Source organism: Pelodiscus sinensis, chromosome 6, assembly GCF_049634645.1.
Source record: "Pelodiscus sinensis isolate JC-2024 chromosome 6, ASM4963464v1, whole genome shotgun sequence".
Lineage (NCBI taxonomy): Eukaryota > Metazoa > Chordata > Testudines > Trionychidae > Pelodiscus > Pelodiscus sinensis.
In genome coordinates, this window is record NC_134716.1 from 79,399,577 (window position 1) to 79,419,408 (window position 19,832).

The 19,832-nt window shown below is 45.5% G+C and overlaps 1 protein-coding gene across 3 annotated transcripts in view; it reads right to left on the reverse strand.

Moving 5' to 3' along the window:
* XRCC4 (X-ray repair cross complementing 4) overlaps nucleotides 1–19,829 on the reverse strand; it is a 274,028-nt gene extending 254,199 nt beyond the window's left edge. The window contains exon 1 of one of the 3 annotated variants that reach the window (XM_006124336.4): nucleotides 19,681–19,827. The gene's annotated coding sequence lies outside the window, so the exon portion shown is untranslated. Of the gene's footprint in view, nucleotides 1–19,680 lie in introns of all 3 variants that reach the window. The other 2 variants (XM_075932197.1, XM_025185287.2) reach the window with 2 other exon arrangements.
* Between the last annotated feature and the right edge of the window lie 3 nt (nucleotides 19,830–19,832).

Here is a 19,832-nt window from a genome sequence, read left to right on the forward strand (position 1 = left end):
CCCCGGCAGTTACGAACGGGGCTGCCCTGGAGTACACAGACTGCGGGACCTCGCGGTCCTGCTGCCCGGGTACTCTGGGGCTTTCTCTGCGTCTCCCTGGTCTGCAGACCAGGAAGACGCAGAGCAAAGCCGCGGAGGGGCTTGGGCAGCGGGGCAGCCCAGGCGCACCTGGGCTGCCCCATTGCCCGAGCCGCCCCCCCCACCCGCGGCTTTGCAAAGCCGCGGGGAAGCCGGCAGAGGGGCAGCCCAGGCGCGCCGGGGGGGGCTCGGGCAGCGAGGCAGCCCAGGCGCGCCTGGGCTACTCCGCTGCCGGCTTCCCCGAGGCTTTGCAAAGCCGCGGGGGGGGGCTCGGGTAGCGGGGCACCCCAGGCGCGCCTGGGCTGCTCCGCTGCCGGCTTCCCCGAGGCTTTGCAAAGCCGTGGGGGAAGCCGGCAGCGGGACAGCCCAGACGGCCCGTGGCTGTCCCGCTGCCGGCGTCCTCAGAGGCTTTGCTCCCCGTCTCCCTAGTCTGCTGGTTTCCAGCAGACCAGGGAGATGGGGAGCAAAGCCGCGGAGGACCCAGGCGGCGGGACCGCGGTGCGTCTCGGTCCGCCGCCCGTGTCTTCCTGGTCTGCTGGGGTGGGGGGGGCGCACTTAGTACGCCCCCCCCCACAGCAGACTAGGCTTTTCTCCGGACGCCTGTGGCAGAGCAGCTGGGGTGCTGCCGGTTGGTCCCGCAGCGCCGCTCTGGGCGCTACTGGACCAACCCAGCAGCACCCCAGCTGCTCTGGTCCTGATTCAGCCGCTGCTGGTTTGTTTCAGCAGGGGCTGAATCAGGACGCCTGGGGCAGAGCAGATGGGGTGCTGCTGGGTTGGTCCAGTAGTGCCAAGGAGTGGCGCTACTGGAGCAACCCAGCAGCACCCCAGCTGCTCTGCCCCAGGCGTCCTGATTTAGCCGCTGCTGAAACTGACCAGTGCTGACTACAGGAAGCCCGAGGCAGAGTTGCTCTGCCCCAGGCTTCCTGGAATCAGCTGCTGATCAGTTTCAGCAGCAGCTGACTTGGGGACGCTTGGGGTTCTTAAGTTGATTCTGTATAGAAGTCAGAACTGGCAGTCAGTTTCAGCAGCCGCTGAATCTGGACGCCAGTTCCGACTTACATACAGATTCAACTTAAGAACAAACCTACAGTCCCTATCTTGTACGTAACCCGGGGACTGCCTGTACTAGAGTTCTTACAGGGGGGGTTCTCAAACAAGTGGACAAAGGGGATACAGTAGATATAGTGTACTTAGATTTCCAGAAAGCCTTTGACAAGGTTCCTCACCAAGGGCTCTTAAGAAAAGTAAGTTATTATGGGATAAGAGGGAATGTTCTCTCATGGACTGATAGCTAGTTAAAAGACAGGAAACAAACGGTAGGAATAAATTATCAGTTTTCAGAATGGAGAGAGGTAACTAGTGGGGTCCCCCAAGGGACCGTACTGGGACCAATCCTACTTAACCTATTTATCAACGATCTGGTGAAAGAGATAAACTGTGAGGTGACAAAATTTGCAGATGATACTAAAATACTCAAGATAGTTAAAACCAAAGCAGACTGTGAAGAGTTTCAGAAAGAGCTCATAAAACTAAATGATTAGAAAACAAAATGGCAAATGAAATATAAAGTTGATAAATGAAAAGTAATGCACATTGGAAAAAATAATTCCAACCATTTATACAATATGATGGGGATGAAATTAGCTACAACTACTCAAGAGAGAAATCTTGGAGTCATTGTGGATAGTTCTCTGAATATATGCACACAATGTGCAGTGGCAGTGAAAAAAGCAAACAGAATGTTAGGAATCATTAAAAAAGGGATAGAGAATAAGACAGAGAACACCTTATTGCCTCTATACAAATCCATGGTATGCCCATACCTTCAATACTACATACAGATGTGGTTGTGTCATCTCCAAAAAGATATACTGGCATCGGAAAAGGTTCAGAAAAGGGCAACAAAAGTGATTATGGGTCTGGAACAGGTCCCAATAAAGAGAGATTAAAAAGACTTTTCATGAAAGAGGTCTATAAAATCATGACTGGAGCGGAAAAAGTGAATAAGGAAAGGTTACTTACTTGTTCCCATAACATAAGAACTAGGGGTCACTAAATGAAATTAATAGGTAGCAGGTTTAAAGGAAACAAAAGGAAATTTTTCTTCACATAGCGCATAGTCAGCCTGTGGAACTCCTTGCCAGAGGTTGTGAAAACCAGGACTTTAATAGGGTTCAAGAACTAAATTAATGGAGATTAGATCCATCAATACTTATTAGCCAGGATGGGTAGGAATGGTGTCCCTAGCCCAGTGGTCCCCAACCTTTTGAGGTTGTCAGGCACCAGGGGGCGTGGCCGTTCGCCCGCCGGGCGCCAGGGGGCGGGGACACTTGAGCGCCCGGGGGCGGCCCCCCCCATAGCCGCGCGACTGGGGGCGGCCCCCCTCCATAGCCGCATACCCGGGGGCGGCCCCCCCCATAGCCACGTGCCCGGGGCCGGTGCCCCCTCCAAGGGCTGCGCGCCCAGGGCTGGCGCCCCCCCAAGCGCCGCGCGCCCGGCGCCCCCCCGCCAAGCGCCACGCGCCCACGGCCGGCACTCACCGTGCGCCACGTGCCCGGGGCCAGGCCAGCCCCGAGCACCTGGCGGGCGCATGCAAATGCCCCCGCGGGCGCCATGACGCCTGCGGGCACCGTGTTGGGGACCACGGCCCTAGCCTCTATCAGAGGCTGGGAACGGGTGACAGGAGATGGATTACTTGAGAATTCCCTGTTCTGTTCATTCCCTGTTGAGCATTGGCCATTGTTGGTAGACAGGAAACTGGGCTTGATGGAGTTTTGGTCTGATCTAGAATGGCCATTCTTATGTAAGGTTTGGCTCCAGTAGATGCCCCAGTTCTACAATGAACACTGATTTCAGTGACACTATGTACTACAAGGGCCTGCCCTTCTGGTACACAGTGCAGCAACGGGGCCTTATACCAGATTATCTTTCACTTCAATGGGTACTGGATAAAGCCCCTATAGTATCGACTATAACAGCTGAAGGGAACGCTCTTTTCCTTTGCCATACTCCTCATACTTTAGATCTGGTCAATTTGATACCTACTTATCTGTGTGCAAAGGCAGGGAGGGACAATAAAGTGGGAAAGAGGGTCTTCAGAAAAAATAAGGCATTTTTATAATTTTTATAAATTTTCAGTCTTTGTTTAAAGTCTGCATGCAACTCACGTTTTTCAGTAAGTGTCAGCTTACGGTTTTGTTTTTCTGGCATTTGCAAAACTTTTTTTTATCATCATATTCAGAAACTTAATCTGAGAAAAACAATCTCCTCAGACACTGGATACTAAGCATGGGTATTATTTAAGGAAGTTGGCTCTTCAATATTAGTTTTTCTTCCCAAGCATTAAGGAATGTTGGATTACACAGCAGTGCAAAGAAAGTTGCAGTCCAATAATTGTATCAAAGACACAGCAGGGGCATATCAAAGGAAAATAGCTATTTTGCTTGAAGAAAGAGGGTAGGTAGGTACTAGTCATTAAGAAAATATAGCACAAGATTTCTCCAATTTTCTATCAGCTATGAGTTATAATACAATTTATCCTTTACAATCTCTAAACAAGACATTTATAGTGAGCATTGGCATCTAGTTGTGAAAGTGTTTTAGAGACAAGGTCACTCTTTTAATGTATATTATTCACCAGTTAAAGATGATAGCGCAGAAGAAGAGGAGAAAATTGGGAGGGATTACTGTCAGTTTGCATGCCTATGAGCTATATGCAAGGTAGCAGAGTTCAAAATAGTGAGAAAAGCCATCATAGGCAGCATTGTGGGATATCAGGGGAGGCCTGTCCAGGTGATATAACAAACAGCCCCATCTACACTGACCCTTTGTTGCTTTACTTTGCCACAAAAAGTGTTATGCCTCTCGGCAAGTTGATTCATTTTGCCAACACAAGTAGCATTGCAGTGTGTACATGTCCACAGTTTTGTCAGCAAAAGCTGCCTGTTGCCAACAAAACTATATGGTTTTGCTATGGCCTGACAAGCCAATAAAGCTGACAACAGGCTGGCTGCATGCCTATGTATCTAAAAGGTACAGTTTCAACAGGCCAGGTGCTATGCCCAGCCTACCCCCTCCCATACAAGCAAAACCTTCTGATTATACCCATTTTAGATAAGACTTTATATGCAGTGTAGGGCCAGCTTTTGATCAGGTACAAATGGAGTCAGACTCTGGGTTGCCCTGCAAGTTATGAGCCTGCAAGCAGTTCAACTACATCATCACCATGTACAGACAGTGACCCAACCTGTACCTGGTACTGTGAAATGATTTTGATTATTGCATGATTATAAACCATACACAGTAGATAAGAAGGTAAACAACTGATTGATGCAGTCAACTGCATTTATTGAGGCAGGATTGGTTTCTAAAATAATTGCACAATCAACCATACACATTTCTGCTATATCTACCCATAGGACTTATCTACATAGCAACACTAGGAGAGTTAATACAAAATAACTAAAGCTGTGAAATTAAAACATAAATAAAAGCATAAACCCTGCCTAAATGTTCTTTCAGAAGTAAGAGTATGTCTACACTGCATTCCCTCTTTCAAGAGAGGGATGCAAAATGCAGAGGAACGAAATTGCAAATGAAGCACGGATTTGAATTTCCCACAGGCTTGTGGATGTGAGGTTGCAGGAATTTTGGTTGGGGTATGTGAGGTGCTCAGGGCAGGGTGATGCAGTGTATGATAGGCTCAGATCTAGAGTTTGGGGGATGGGGAGGTGTTCAGGAGTGTTATGATGCTGCAGCCAGATGGGGGCTTGGCCCCAATTGGGAGTTTGTTGGCCAGGCTTCATTTTTAAATTAAATACTATATCAAACACAAAAAGTTTCGGCATTTATGAGAAGGGCAGGGAACCTGTTTTGAGTCAGGGGTCACTGTCCCACAGAAAAGTCAGTTGGGGGCCACATAAGTGAGATGCAAAAAAATAACTCCTCCAAAACCCCCCTAAGCCTCACTAATGTGGCCCCAACTGTGCTGGTGGGAGCAGGCAACATGGTACTGGGGGAAGGGCGCTAGTAGGTGCTGGGGCAGGGGGCAGGGTGCCAGGGGAGGACAGAGGAACAGGGGACAGGGTTCTGCAGCAGGGGACAGGGTGTTGCTGGGGGCAGAGCCCCCGCACCCGCCTCCTCCCCGCAGAGGAGGGAAGCCCCGGCGCGCGCCTCCTCTGGAGACTCTCCCCAACCCCCTCCCACGCTACAGACCTGGGGGAGGGGAGTAGTCAGCACACTTCCGGAACCCCTGGAAGTGGCGTGCAGCTTCAGGACTTCTGTCCACCCCACAGGAAGCCAACACTACCTCCACTGTCGCTGGAGGTAGGTAGTGGGGCTTCTTGGGGGTGGGAGGAAATGGAGGGCGCCCCCTAAATGCCTCGTGATTGACCAGTCAATCGCGATCGACGGGTTGGTGACCACAGCCTTATAAAATGAGGTTTAAGGGTAATTTTGAAAGAAGGGTTTTCTTTTGAAATAACCGCGTCTAGACAGCATTTCTTTTTTTGAAATACAGTATTTAGAGGGGGTCACAAGACAGTCCGGTTTCTTGGGTTTTTGGGACAGTCCGGTAAAAAAAATGAGAAAATACCAGACATGTGCAATGTCCGATATTTTCTAGTTTTCCAGCTGGGCGCCCTACGGAAGACTGGTGAGGGGACTGGCTGGGAGGTGGGGCGTGATAAGCACGGAAAGCCTCTGGTTGCATGTGATACCTTGGGGAGGAGAGGAAGCCCTGTACGTGCTCCTGAGCGTGGGTCAAGCGCGTAGTTGTAGCTGGCCAGAGCCACTCCTAAACTAACATGTACAAAGTTCTTCCGCAATTGACCGTGGTGGAGTCGCAGCTGAACTCACTCGCGCTTCGCCAGGACAGTACATGGGATGGGCAGCGCCCTGGGATCTGCACGTGCCCGGGTCAGGCCCGCTCCCTGCCGGCTGATTCGCGCTCCCCCTGGCCTCTTCTCGGCCGGCCAGTTCTCCCCCCGATCTTCCCCGGCCACCCCCGCTACCCCCGCAAGCCCTGCTTCCGACGGCCAGTTCTCCCCTCCTCCTCCCCACGTTCCCTAGCCAGCCCGGCTGCACCCAATCCCCTGTCCCTCCCCCCGCCAGCACTGCTTCCCGCCAGCTGGTTTCCGCACCCGATCTCCTTCGGCCAGCCCCACTGCCCCCAACTGCCCCTTTACTCATGGAGAAATGAGGATTGGGGTTCACACAAATTCATTTAGAATTTTAGGGGGTTGCGGTATTACAAAGTTTGAGAACCCCTGGGCTAGAGGGAGATGAGACAAATGCTTATAGATAAATCTATACAATAAAACCAAAGTGTGATTGTAGCGTGGAGAGGTATACACATGCTACCTTTAATCTAGCAAATTACTTCAGCACAAGCTAGCAATCCAAATTCATACCAAGAGTCCCTGGCAAGCTTGTACTGGAAATACTAGGCTGTGCAAATCCCTTTGCTGCCACCTTTTCAATATTCATTACCAATGCTATCTAGATTTAAGGCAGCACAGTAAGCCTTTCTGTTTACAGAGATACCCTGAGAATTTGTGGGAGAAAGAAGAGTTGAGGGGAGAGTAAGAAAGCAAGACAAGCGAAAAACAAAATAAAAATGTAATATTATGATCAAACAACAGTGAAGGATGTGTTTGTTTTTTTAAATTCTTTGACTGAAGTTTATTTACTCAGACTGCAGTAGATTTAAATGGTCCTAGCTAGACTTTAAATAGCATGAACTAGACTTTAATACCTAATTGAACTGAACAGGTGATCTACTTAACCCTTGAGACTTTTCCTGCTATTAGACTTTTTAATGGAAAGACTCTTTTCCATTACATTATATTAACCTAGCATAAATCTTATGTGCAAAAGACTCTTTGCACAACAAATAGTTATTAGGAATGAGTATTTTAAAAAAAGGGAAAAAAGCTTGGATTGAGTGAAAGATAAAACTGAAGAAAATCAATGTAGTCTATTGTTCTAGTGCTCTACTTAATGATACTCTTGAAGGAAGGGAAAACGTCGATACTGATTTTGTTTTGCATTTGAGTTACAAATCAGTAAGAAACTAACCTGGCTATGGCTATCACTCAATATTCTTCAGCTGTGTTTCTGATCTTAAGGTAATTGTTAACTGCCTTGTTTAGCAGAGAGGTCAAGTATACATCAGTTATTCAAAGACTGACGTCTATCCTGAAAGTGCAAAACAATTAAGTACTAATCCTTTGATTATTAACTGATTTAAGAGTCCAGTTTGGTAAGTCAATGTGTTACAAGGACATTCTGAAAACGCTCAACAGCAACATAAAGATATCTGAAAAAGGCAAGACTGAGTCATTTAAGATGTGTTAAACCAAAACAAGATGGTTAGTACTTTGGTCTGGGATTTAAACATTTGGCTCCTGAACACTTTCCCAGTTACCTAAGGAGAGGGAAAGGTTGGAGAGTTCTTGGGAAATTATTAACAAGAAAAAAAGCATTTTAATTAAAAAATAGCAGTTCTACACCTACTCCCCAGTTCACAGCCATGCGCTGCAGGCTGGAAAAAAAATAGATTATCCTATGTAATTTGAGACTTGAACATAAGAGGTTATTTTAGGCCCTGATCCTGCAAATCTTATGCATGTGCTTAAGCTTATACACAGTGAATAGCCCTATTGTTTTCAACTGAACTTCTCATACAGAATGCAGCTAAACATCTGCAGAACTGAAGCCTTGCATGGCAAACTCTTTCGGGCAGGGAACATAACTATCTGTAGATCTGTAAAAAGTCTATGCAGCACAGCTCTGAACCTGATCAGGTCTTGTGGACATTTTATCAAGAAATAAAATAATTCAAAGTAGTGATCAGCCATGGAATGTTTTAAACTAAACCAATCTGAAATCTGAACCACATATATGCTACTACCTACATTGCTTTATTCTCAGAAATCTTCAGTTGAACAGTATTAGGACCCATTCTTGAGCAACTAGGGCCATTCTCTTCAATGGGAACATTCATGGTAATGACCATGTAATGCCCCATCTAGGCTAGGATTTAAGGTGTGATATTATTGGGTTAGTTAACTAACATACTAACATCACACCTTAAATCATAGCCTAGACAAGGCCTCAGTGTTTTCAAAGCTGGGTCCTTAATTTTCAGCATATCCTTCACTTAAATGTTAAATATACCATAAACAGAAAAAAAAAAATCAGTCTACGCAATCAATTCCTGTTTATTTTGCAGTTACTACCCTACAATGAAGTTTCAAATATTAATATGATATAGGTTTCTAGTGTTATGCATCACCAACTGCATTTTAAGCATATTCACACACAGCTAAAATCAAATTTTATTTGGTTTCCTTCGAGCAGACAAAATCATGATAAAGTTCCAATTAAAAATAATGGATGTTGTAATCCATGGTGAGATCACAGACCAGTATTGCCAGCTGTCAAGACTGTATCACTAGTTCCATGGTATTTAAAGAAGCAGCTCCAGGACTTCTCTGATTATATAGCAGCTCAATTTGCAATAATCACCACCACCACCCCCCCCACACACACACACACCCCCACACCCACACACAAAAAAAGGAAGTTTCTCACCATCATGTTTGCAGACGAAAGGGCTTGAAGATATGACCCAAGTGTAACATAAAGGGTCAAATATCAATGATGATTTGAATCAAATGGAATCAAATGATTCAATCAAATGATTTTGGAGGTCTGAGTCATGCATGCTCTTGTATATACTAAGGATTTCAGTATCACCAACCCCAAGTGTTACAAGATTTAATAAACACATTTCCTAAATTAAAAATATATATTTTTACATTTTTTTTTCATAAACAGGTATTTCCTTGACTAAAAGATAAGGGAAAACAAGATATCTTGTTCTCTCTAAGGTGCATTCAAGAAGCTGCCTAAACTGAAGCTCATAACTTGAGAATTCCCTTTGCCATCTATCCTAGAGGTCTTCAGTGGAAAGAGGTGGAGGGAAGGAGGAGAGAAAAAAAACAGCCATTGATATCAGGGGGGAAAGGGCCAGGGACAAGTTTTGTTCTCTGATGTGCATGAATGGCTTTCATTGAAATTAATGCTTCATCCTAAACAGTCCCCATTGCATCCAAAGGCATTTAAAGTTATATTCCTTGAATTATTTTTATTCCAAGATTAAATTTAATGTTGTGAAATTTAATATAAAGCCACATGCTACATTTTGCTTCTAGCCACTTTTTAAGCTGTTCTAGTTTGTTCAAAACAAAAACCTTAGGAAAGATTTGTAGAAAAACTTCCCTAAACTGAACACAGCTGACTGCATATAGAAAGGCCTGTATTCCCTCTTTCCTGTCCAGCTACTGTGTTGAAAACAGTGGCCTGTAAGATCCTTTTGTAGACTTATAAACAAACAATCCCTTTCATAAACATTTGCCTTATTTGTAAAAACAAATGTGGCTTATAAAATAGACAATCTCACTTTGCTCTTGCATTAATTTTTAATTCTGATACAAATGATTTGGCTAAACTCTTGTCCTGATGCAGACAAGTTCTCATTCCCTTTGTGATTGTTGAATGAACCAATTACAGCTAAAGCTGTGGAGGTTTTGGGGGGAGGGGAGTCAATCTCTGATCTATCCATCTGGTCTGTTTGAGGATACCCATTTACAAAATGCTAGACTGAAAACTCATCTACAAGTCTGTGTAGCAGATGTAGGATTGTTTGTATTATTCCAATGAGATAATTCCCAAAACTTTCAATCCCTCAGTACCTTTTATTAAACAATCTTTTGTTAAGGTTACTAAGATGTGTCTGAAGGGAGTAACTGTGGTGGTCTCTACTTATTCATTTGATAAAAATATGTTATTGTGTAAGTCAGAAGTTCTCTCTTCATATTGAGTTAATGTTCACCAGAACCTACTGTGTTATATTAGCAAATTACAGTAACTTTTTAATAATTCTCTTTTGAATGTCACATCAGTTTGCTGTCAAATAATCCAGTAAGTGTATCACAACAAAAGGCAAAAAGGAAATAATAATAGCTTTAATATTTAATTCTAGTAATCTTTGCACTCACAGAGTCTTTCTTCCAAGGAAACCAAAGTACTCCACAAACCTACTCTCTCACTGGCAGAGTGTACGTATGTGGCAGCGAGAGGGGAAGATAAGCACAAAGAGACTAAATGACTTATTTAAGGTCACACAAGTCAGTGTTAGAGTCAGAAACAGAACTTTTAGGGTAAAATGTTCTACCTTTTAGGATAATATTAACCTTTTTCCTACAAGGCAAAAACAAATTGCCGTGAGAAATAACAGAATATTTGGAGTTTTCAAAAAATGTCTTTCTGCTAAGTTGCTTTATTTTCTTTCTTCTAGAATGCTGCTATGTGGGATGGTCTAATACTGGCTTCAAAGAGCATGTTGAAGCTGTTTAAATACATAGCTTGTGATACCATTATTGTCTGTTTTAGAAATAAACTCTCACACATAGTGTAGTGGGACACAGTTCAGGGCATAATTAATACTTATTAATGTACATTATTTTATTCCTTTACCTTTTCCCGGTAACTAAAACCACCATGATCCATTCTTTGCCAAATGTGCCACTGAGGAAGTCAATTGAACTTCCATGTTTACAGAGATATTCATACTAACTCAAGATAGAATTTGGGCATAAACTTGGCTGATGTTACCTACCTTTCCAGAAGGATGTACCTGAATCTGGCTAAAGCTTGTTCCCTTTGCTCATGCAGAACTTTCATTGGCCAATAGCAAGTTCTGGCATCTGTTTCCCACATGCCAGGAAAATTCCACAAGGAATTTAAACTGAAATGCCTTTACTAGTTTGACAGATTAGGCTTATAAAATCCAATACCCAAAAATACAGATTGTTTTAGTTAATGTCTTTCCTAGAATTTGTCAGACAGAAGAGACATAAATACAATCATGAAGAGTTGGTCATATTAAAATGACACAGAAAGCAAATGTTTGATACGAGTCAGCATCCAGACAGAGTGAGGGTCACATCATGGATACAGAGATATAGTGCAATAGAGGATACAATTGAATAAAATAATGTGTAGTGGCCAAGGTTGTTCATTTAAGATGTAAGTCATCACTCTTGTACAATCCTCTGTTAAACGACGTCCATCAATCTCGGTGCTTTGTTTAAATTATGGAGTCTGAAGCCATATGACAACTTCAGGGCAGATTTGTCAAGGTGTTTAAACATCTAAAGATAGCACAGGTACCTGTGACATTTGTAGAATCTCACTGGGTACCTATCTTTATCTTTAGTCACCCTTTGAGACTTTATGCTTGGTACCAACAAATTACAATAAGAGTGCACAGGAAGCATGTATACTGTATAACATATCTCTTTGGAAATTGTACAAACTGATGAATTGCATATCCAACCCAAGGAGCATTATTGGTTACAACCTATGTGCAAATGCACTAGAAAGTATAGGCATATGTGAATAGCATTTTCTATTTGGAAAAGGCTTAAGTAGAGGTGTAAGGAATATGACACCTGTTGCTCCAAACAGCAACGTTCATATAGCCACTACACATCATCGTAACAATGTCTGATAGTTCTGTGCCCCTACAGATGCTTACCTATAGTATTATGCCCATGAGTCAAGAATGCAATATACATTACTGCATTGCTGTTACAATGCATAGTTACTGTCTGCATCTCTCTCTGATGGTAGACCAATGTACTTGTCATATGTTATTGCACATTTTTGTTCTTCTAACTGCCTCGAGTTCAAAATTTGTTGACAGAGGTAGAAAACACCAAGTTTTGTTTTTGCAGTAAAACCTATAATAATGTTCTTCACTGTTGTGACCTCACTATTAAATTCTCACAAAGGAATGGTGTCATGTGTACCCACTTGCCTACCATGGACAGTCACTAGCACATCCATCCATGATAGTCTCATCAAATCCCCTATCTGAGAAAGTTACACCAGGTATTTATGTCACTCAGAATACCATGCTACCAATAGCGGGTGCTGATTTGTGTCATGGGCCACATGATCTGTCATTTGACAAAATAGGCCACTTCACCTTGAATGGTCTCTTCAAACATGTTAACTACTTACACTAAACAATCTGTTCCACATTGTACAGGCAGTCCCCAACTTACACGGATCCGACTTATGTCGGATCCGCACTTACGAACGGGGCTTCTCTCGCCCTGGAGCTCACAGGCGGCGAGTTGCCACCCATGTCCTCCGGGGCGAGAAAAGCTTCTCCTGGTCTCCCTGGTCTGCTGGGGGGGTCGAGCAAAGCCGCTGGACCCCCCCAGCAGACCAGGGACACCCGAGCAAAGCCGCCCAGGCAGCAGGACTCCCGCCGCCTGGGCAGCTTTGCTCCTGTCCCCCTGATCTGCTGGGAGGGGTCCAGCAAAGCCGCTAGACCCCCCCAGCAGACCAGGGACACCCGAGCAAAGCCGCCGCCTGGGCGGCTTTGCTCCCGGGCAAATGAGCAAAGCCGCCCAGGCTTTGCTCTGGTGTTCCTGGTCTACTGCGGTGGTCCAGCGGCTTTGCTGGACTCCCCCCCCCCCCCAGCAGACCAGGGGGACAGGAGCAAAGCTGCGAATCATGCCCGCAGCGGGACAGCCCGGGTGCGCTCAGGCTGTCCCGCTGCGGGCGTGCTCCGCGGCTTTGCTCCTGTCCCCCTGGTCTGCTGGGGGGGGGGGGGGTGCAGCTAGTGCCCCCCCCCCAGCAGACCAGGCTTTTCTTGCCTACCCCTGGGGTAGAGCAGCTGGGGGCTGCCGGGTTGGTCCCGCAGCGCCGCTCCAGACCAACCCGGCAGCACCCCAGCTGCTCTGCCCCAGGCGTCCTGATTCAGCCGCTGCTGGTCAGTTTCAGCAGCGGCTGAATCAGGACGCCTGGGGCTGAGCAGCTGGGGTGCTGCTGGGTTGCTCCAGTAGTGCCGAGGAGCCACGCTACTGGTGCAACCCAGCAGCACCCCAGCTGCTCTGCCCCAGGCGTCCCCAAGTCAGCCGCTGCTGAAACTGACCAGCGGCTGACTACAGGAAGCCCGAGGCAGAGTTGCTCTGCCCCAGACTTGCTGGAATCAGCTGCTGATCAGTTTCAGCAGCAGCTGACTTGGGGACGCCTGGGTTTCTTAAATTGAATCTGTATGTAAGTCAGAACTGGCATCCAGATTCAGCCCCGGTTGAAACTGATCAGTTTCAGCAGCGGCTGACGCCAGTTCCGACTTACATACAAATTCAACTTAAGAACAAACCTACAGTCCCTATCTTGTCCATAACCCGGGGACTGCCTGTATTTAGCTGTGTCACCCTAATTTCCAAGACTTGAAGAGGAGCTGCGTAATCTTGAAAACCTGTCTCTTTCACTAACAGAAGTTGGTCCAATACAATATGATAAACCTTGTCATTTTACAAAATAAGCAGTTTCAGTCACCAAAAAAAAATAAATAAAATAAAATAAAATAAAATAAAATAAAATAAAATAAAATAAACCAATGTTACACACATGGCACCTGGTCATTAATCTGAGTGACAGTCTGGAGTAAGCAGTACTAATCAAGTGTATAGTCACACTGCTAGGCTTATAGTCCTCATGAGTCTTCCTGTAGCATGTTTTTCCTGGCTCAGAATAAATGTTGTGTCCTATACTCTATTCAATGATTTATAATTATAATTTGAAATTGCAGCAAATTACATGAAAAAATGCTTTTTATGCATTTCATGACTTATTTTAAGGCAATAAAGACTAGTAATGGATACGGTCTAAAAAAAAGGACCAATTTACATAAATCACACCCTTATTCTCAGCTTTATAGACATGCTCATGTAAAACTTGCATCAACTGAGTTTCACACCATCTCTCAGGATGCACTACTTTCCCCAATATGCAAATGATTGTTCTGCCCTTTTATATATATGCAATTGTTTTCTAGAGTATATGCACAAGTATGTGTCATGTCAAAAGCCCATGTATTTTTCACTTGAGTCTCATTTTAATTACTATTAATCTGAAACAACTCTTCTCCGTCTCAAGATCCTGTTAATTCTTTATATTCCAAGAGCCAAAAAGCTACTTGGTTACCCAGTAAGTATTAGCTGCTAGGACCACAGCTGCCTGCAGTACCCTGGCTGCAGCACATGGTGGGGGGGGGGGCTGTTTGGTAGGCAGCCCAGATCTCAAACACATGACTAACCAATTAAACTATTACAATTCTATTGTTTTACCAGTTAACTTTAATTGATATTTATACCCTATGTACAACTTAACACATTACTTAGGATTCTGTGTGTATTTTACAGCAACCTAAAGCCTTATTCTCTATAGACACTTTACAGCAAATTCTTATATGCTCTATCGCTTAAACAATTCAAATGGAGCACTGAACAACCCCTTCCCTTTCAGCTGGTTTTGACAATACAGCTAACAGAAAAGTTTCTGTTGCTTATTTATTATGAAATAGAAGACAAACACTACTTATTAAAACTGATTTATGTCACACTTAAAAAAAAAAGGAAACTAGTTTCTTTTATGCCTGCATTTGGATCAAAGACTGCAATCTCAACAGATGTCTCCACCATAACCCTAGATACAATCACTATTTGGATAGGAAAAGTTTGACGAAAACTGCTGAAGGATGTGGTGTTGGTAGTTCATAAGTGGCACTTTTCAAACTGGCATTGAATCTATATTATAGCATCAACCTAAGGGGCACTGTGCTGTTCAAGATACCAGTTTTCAAATTAGATATTGAAATCCTCAGCAACTAGGATAATTAATGATCTCGTAGCACTATTTTCTACAAGAGCAGAAAGGTAAAGTCCAATATGCTTGTCAAATTCCAGTTTAGGTAATTACAACCTACATTTCCTCTGCAATTTTCAATTACAACTGAAGACAGTATTTTACTTTGCCTATACAGGCAGTCCCCGGGTTACGTGGATCCTACTTATGTCAGATCCCTACTTACGAACGGGGTGACTCATCCTGCACTAGCTGCGCCCCCCCCCCCCCCACCAGCAGACCGCCGAGACACGCCGCGGCGGTCCCACCGCCCGCATCCTCCACAGCGAGAAAAGCCGCTCCACGGCTCCCTGGACTGCTGGGGGGGTGGGGGGGGCCAGCAGACCAGGGAGACGCGGAGCAAAGACACGGAGGACACGGGCGGCAGGACCGCGGCGCGTCTCAGCGGTCCCACCGCTCGCGTCTCCCTGGTCTGCTGGGGGGGGGGGGGGCCGCTGCTAGTGTGCCCCCCCCAGCAGACCAGGCTTTTCTCACCGCGGAGGACGCGGGCAGCAGGACCGCCGAGACGTGCTGCGGTCCCGCCAGCCCCATCCTCCGCAGCAAAAAAAGCCTGGTCTTCTGGGGGGAGGTTGGACGCAGCTAGTGCGCTCTCCCCCCGCCCCCCCAGCAGACCAGGCTTTTCTTGCCGCTGGTCAGTTTCAGCAGCAGATGAATCAGGACACCTGGGGTAGAGCAGCTGCCGGGTTGGTCCCACAGCGCCAAGGTGCGGTACTACTGGACCAACCCAGCAGCACTGCCCCAGGCGTCCCCAAGTCAGCGGCTGCTGAAACTGACCAGCAGCTGACTACAGGAAGCCCAAGGCAGAGCTGCTCTGCCCCGGGCTTCCTAGAATCAGCCGCTGATCAGTTTCAGCAGCAGCTGACTTGGGGACACCTGGGGTAGAGCAGCTGGGGTGCTGCCGGGTTGGTCAGTGCTACCAGACCAACCCAGCAGCACTCCAGCTGCTCTGCCCCAGGTGTGTCCGATTCAGCCGCTGCTGGTCAGTTTCAACAGCGGTTGAATCTGGACGCCTGGGACAGAGCAGCTGGGGAGCTGCCGGGTTGGTCCCCGCAGCGCTGCACCTCGGCGCTGCGGGGACCAACCTGGCAGCACCCCAGCTGCTCTACCCCAGGTGTCCCCAAGTCAGCTGCTACTGAAACTGATCAGCAGCTGATTCCAGGAAGTCCGGGGCAAAGCAGCTCTACCTCGGGCTTCCTGTAGTCAGCCGCTGGTCAGTTTCAGCAGCGGCTGAATCGGAGACACCTGGGGTACAATATGTACCAGTTCCGACTTACATTCAAATTCAACTTAAGAACAAACCTACAGTCCCTATCTTGTCCGTAGCCCGGGGACTGCCTGTAGAACCTAAGTTACATACCACACAGTTACTTAAAAGTGAAATTGTGTGTTTATGGAGGATGAAAAGTTTCCAAAGCACTTCAATGCATTGCAACACTGGTTATAGTGAATTGCCACTAAAAGCTAAGTTGTTCTCTGGAAAAAAAAATTACACTTGTAAGGGCAACATAGATGTTTAAATGTAAAAGCTGCTCAATGTGTTTGTTTCACTGGCCCAAAAATATTTGATATAAACAGAAGACTGACCAGATTTGCTACAGAAGTAAGTTTTTATAAGTGTATCCTTTATTGTAGTGTTATTTCCTGACTTCATCATGCAACATTCATAGGAAATCAACTGATATCCCTTTGTCTCTTCCAGGCAAGGTGGAATTATTCTCCCTCTTTTTCCAGTGATAGAAGTAGTATCCATCACAAAATTCTGCAATGCATATAGACTTCTGTCCTCTTTACAATGGCCCCACCAATAAGTCCAACACTTGACGTATGAACCTTAAAAAGAGAGTCCCCAAATCAAATCTATTGCTCTTGAACTGGTACCTTTAAAGTTAAACACCATCAAACTTGGAAATGGGAAAATGACATTCAGCTATTCAGTAACCTTTCAGAAAACAGATCAGTGGTGACAGTCCTTAGCAGGGATGTTAAATTTAGATTAATTAACTAAACTGAACAATTGATGGGATTTCCACTGACTATTCAATTAGTCTATAAGGGTGCCTTTGCACTGAAGCAAGAGCCCTATCAGGCTCTTGCTACAGTTCAAAAGCAGAAGCCCCATGCTCTCTGCGGGGCTTCTGCTTTTGAAATTTCAAAAGTAGAATAGCAGCAGAAGTGCGGCAAGCAGAGACTGCTTCAGTCCCCGCTCGTGGCATTTCCTGTTGTGCCGCTATCTCCCCTGCCCACCACAGAGACGGTGCTAGGGGGAACCAGCTTTTAAGCCGGCTCTCCCTAGCACCAGCTCCTGCTCCTCTCCCTCTTGCTGCCTCTATCTGATAGAGGCAGCGAGGGGGGAGGAGGGGGAGAAGCGACTAGTCGCATGACTAGTCAACTATCCGCTAAGCTTCTGATTATTGGATAGTTGACTAATCTCTTACATCTCTAGTCCTTAGCACAAAAATAATAGTCACACTCTTCCACTGAAATTTTACATTCTCACATATAGTGTTGTCTTACTGAAATTTCTCAGAAGATCAAAGCTAACTGCTCACAAAATAACAAGGCTACATCTATTTCACCACAGTGATCCCACAAATTAAATCCTATCTACTGCAAAGACTATGGAGGTAGAGATATAGACCTCCTTCAAAATCAGCTGTCAGATGAAAGCATCACTATGGATTTCATAGCTCTAACAGGCCCCCTGATGCATGTAATGACTTCAGTGAGCCAATAACCTAAATCACCACACTGGACAATTAAAAAACTACAAAGGTTTCAATTAATTTGTGCCTTTTAGTAGCTAAGTATGAGAAAAGGGGTTATAGCTCTGACACATAAGTATTACCTTTATTCAAGCATTTCCAACTTAGCCACACCAAGTCTGTCACATAAATTTAAAGCTCCCACCAAGGTAGCATTTCCATAAAGGAAAGGAGGATAATGAAGTGAATTAGCACACAGGAGCTGCAATAAAATCTAAGCTGAGGAGACTGATAGATGAATCTGCTTCTTTTTAAGTCTACTCTGTTGTCTTATATGCTTCCAGGAGTAAACAGTGAGGATCATTCTGAATTTACCTGCAAAACCAAACCAATTGTTAAGATGTTCTTTTTTTGAAATGGGGTGCTTCATTTAAAACAATGTTTTTTTTATTTGATTCATCATACTTCACTAAATAAGATATTACCGCATCACTGCAGTTCCACATTTCTAATAGATGCTTAGAATGAAATGATTAAACTTTACGCACTTTACACAACAAGGAGTAACCAAACACTGGAAAATGTTTTAAGTATCATGGCATGGTGCCAAAATGGGATAAACTAACTCTTTAAAGATTACCTTGACTGCTATAGGATAACAAGCCGTTCTATCATGAGTTACAGAACAAGTCAAGGGAAAAATCAGATGTGCCCTTTAAAACAGAAATGCTCACAAAAATGTATTAGAGCTACCACTGTCATTTCAACTAGACAGGTGGGGTTTTAATCACAATATCCAATTACAGTTTTTATATTTCATATCCATAGTTTGGTCACTTAGAAGGGAAGTGACAAGATGAGCAATGATAGGCCCTTACATGTAAGACAAAAATATATTTATTAAGTGAATGGGAGGTGGTGAGATATTTCTACAGATGACAAATATTCCATAAAAAGGGTAGTTTACAGAAGTTAAATGAAATGGAATACTGTTTGCCAGTAAAGACCTGCATCTATCTGTACAGATGAATCTGATACCATCTAAATGTTTTGTTAGTCTTTAAAGTGCTACCAGACTATTTGTTGTTTACATTTTTCCTCTTACAGACTAACACAGCTACCCCTCTGAAGCATATGAATCTTTGTTTGCCAACTTTAAAAACAACATGCCCAGAAATCAACAGCAAGAATTCTTCATTTACAGGTACTCAGTGACAATCAAAAGGGGAGATTCATTTTTCATCCAGCACTTTTTATCCTAAGAGGGCAAAAGGAGGCCAAGTTTCATTCATATATACAAAGCGTACTCATAGGGTCAATGTAAAAGTAGGCATATGACCCAATGAAGTAAGCAAGACTACCAACCAACTAGCTATGCCCTGTTGGGGGGGAGGGGGGGAGTGCAGGGTGGAGAGCTAACACAGAATTTAGAAACCTAATACAGCAGCTTCTAAAAATTGCATTGCCTTTATAGTCGTAGTTTCAGTCTATGTAGACATTATTTATGTTGACAGTTCTCCCATTGCTGTAGTAGTAAAGCCACCTTCCAGACTGGCAAAGTAATTATTTCATCAACCTCGCACTGTGTACACCACGGATCAGGTTGGCCTGGCAACGTTATTGAAGGATGTGGATATTTCACAGCACTGAAGGATGCCCATGCAAGTTCCCAGTATAGACAAGTCCAGAAGGGCTTGAAAAATTACACAGGCGCCTGCTAGAGGTCAGTGTACGGAGGAAGGGGAGGCGGGGAAGGGAAGCAGAGAGACCCAGCCGCTGCCCCGCGACCCAAGCACTGCTTCTGGGATTGCCCCCATGCTACTGCTCCTATACCCGCGGAGACGGGGCGAGAAGGGCGAGGCCTCGGACGTTCCCCTCCGTTTCTGCTCCCACCAACGGAAATTTCCCCGCCCCTATCTCTGGTGGAGGGGAAGGAGGCCACCGCCCCACCCGACAGCCCTTGGCAGGCTCCTGCCCCTTTCCCGCCTCAGTTACACGACCCCGCCCGCCCCAGCAAGGCGGCAGCGCGGACGCAGGGAGTCTGCTGCCAGGGCACAGGCAAGAGGAGGCCCGCGCCTTGTGGGAGCGCCCGACAGCCCCCCTGTACCTCGCTCCCACTGTGCGATCCCGTTTCCGCCTTCCCGCGGTGGGGGCGGGGGAGTGTGAGTTGCTGCAGCCAATCAAAGCCGCCAGCTGCCGCGCGCCGGTACAGTTATGCACCCCCCCAGCCCTCTGGCCGCCGCCCCCAATCAGCACTCG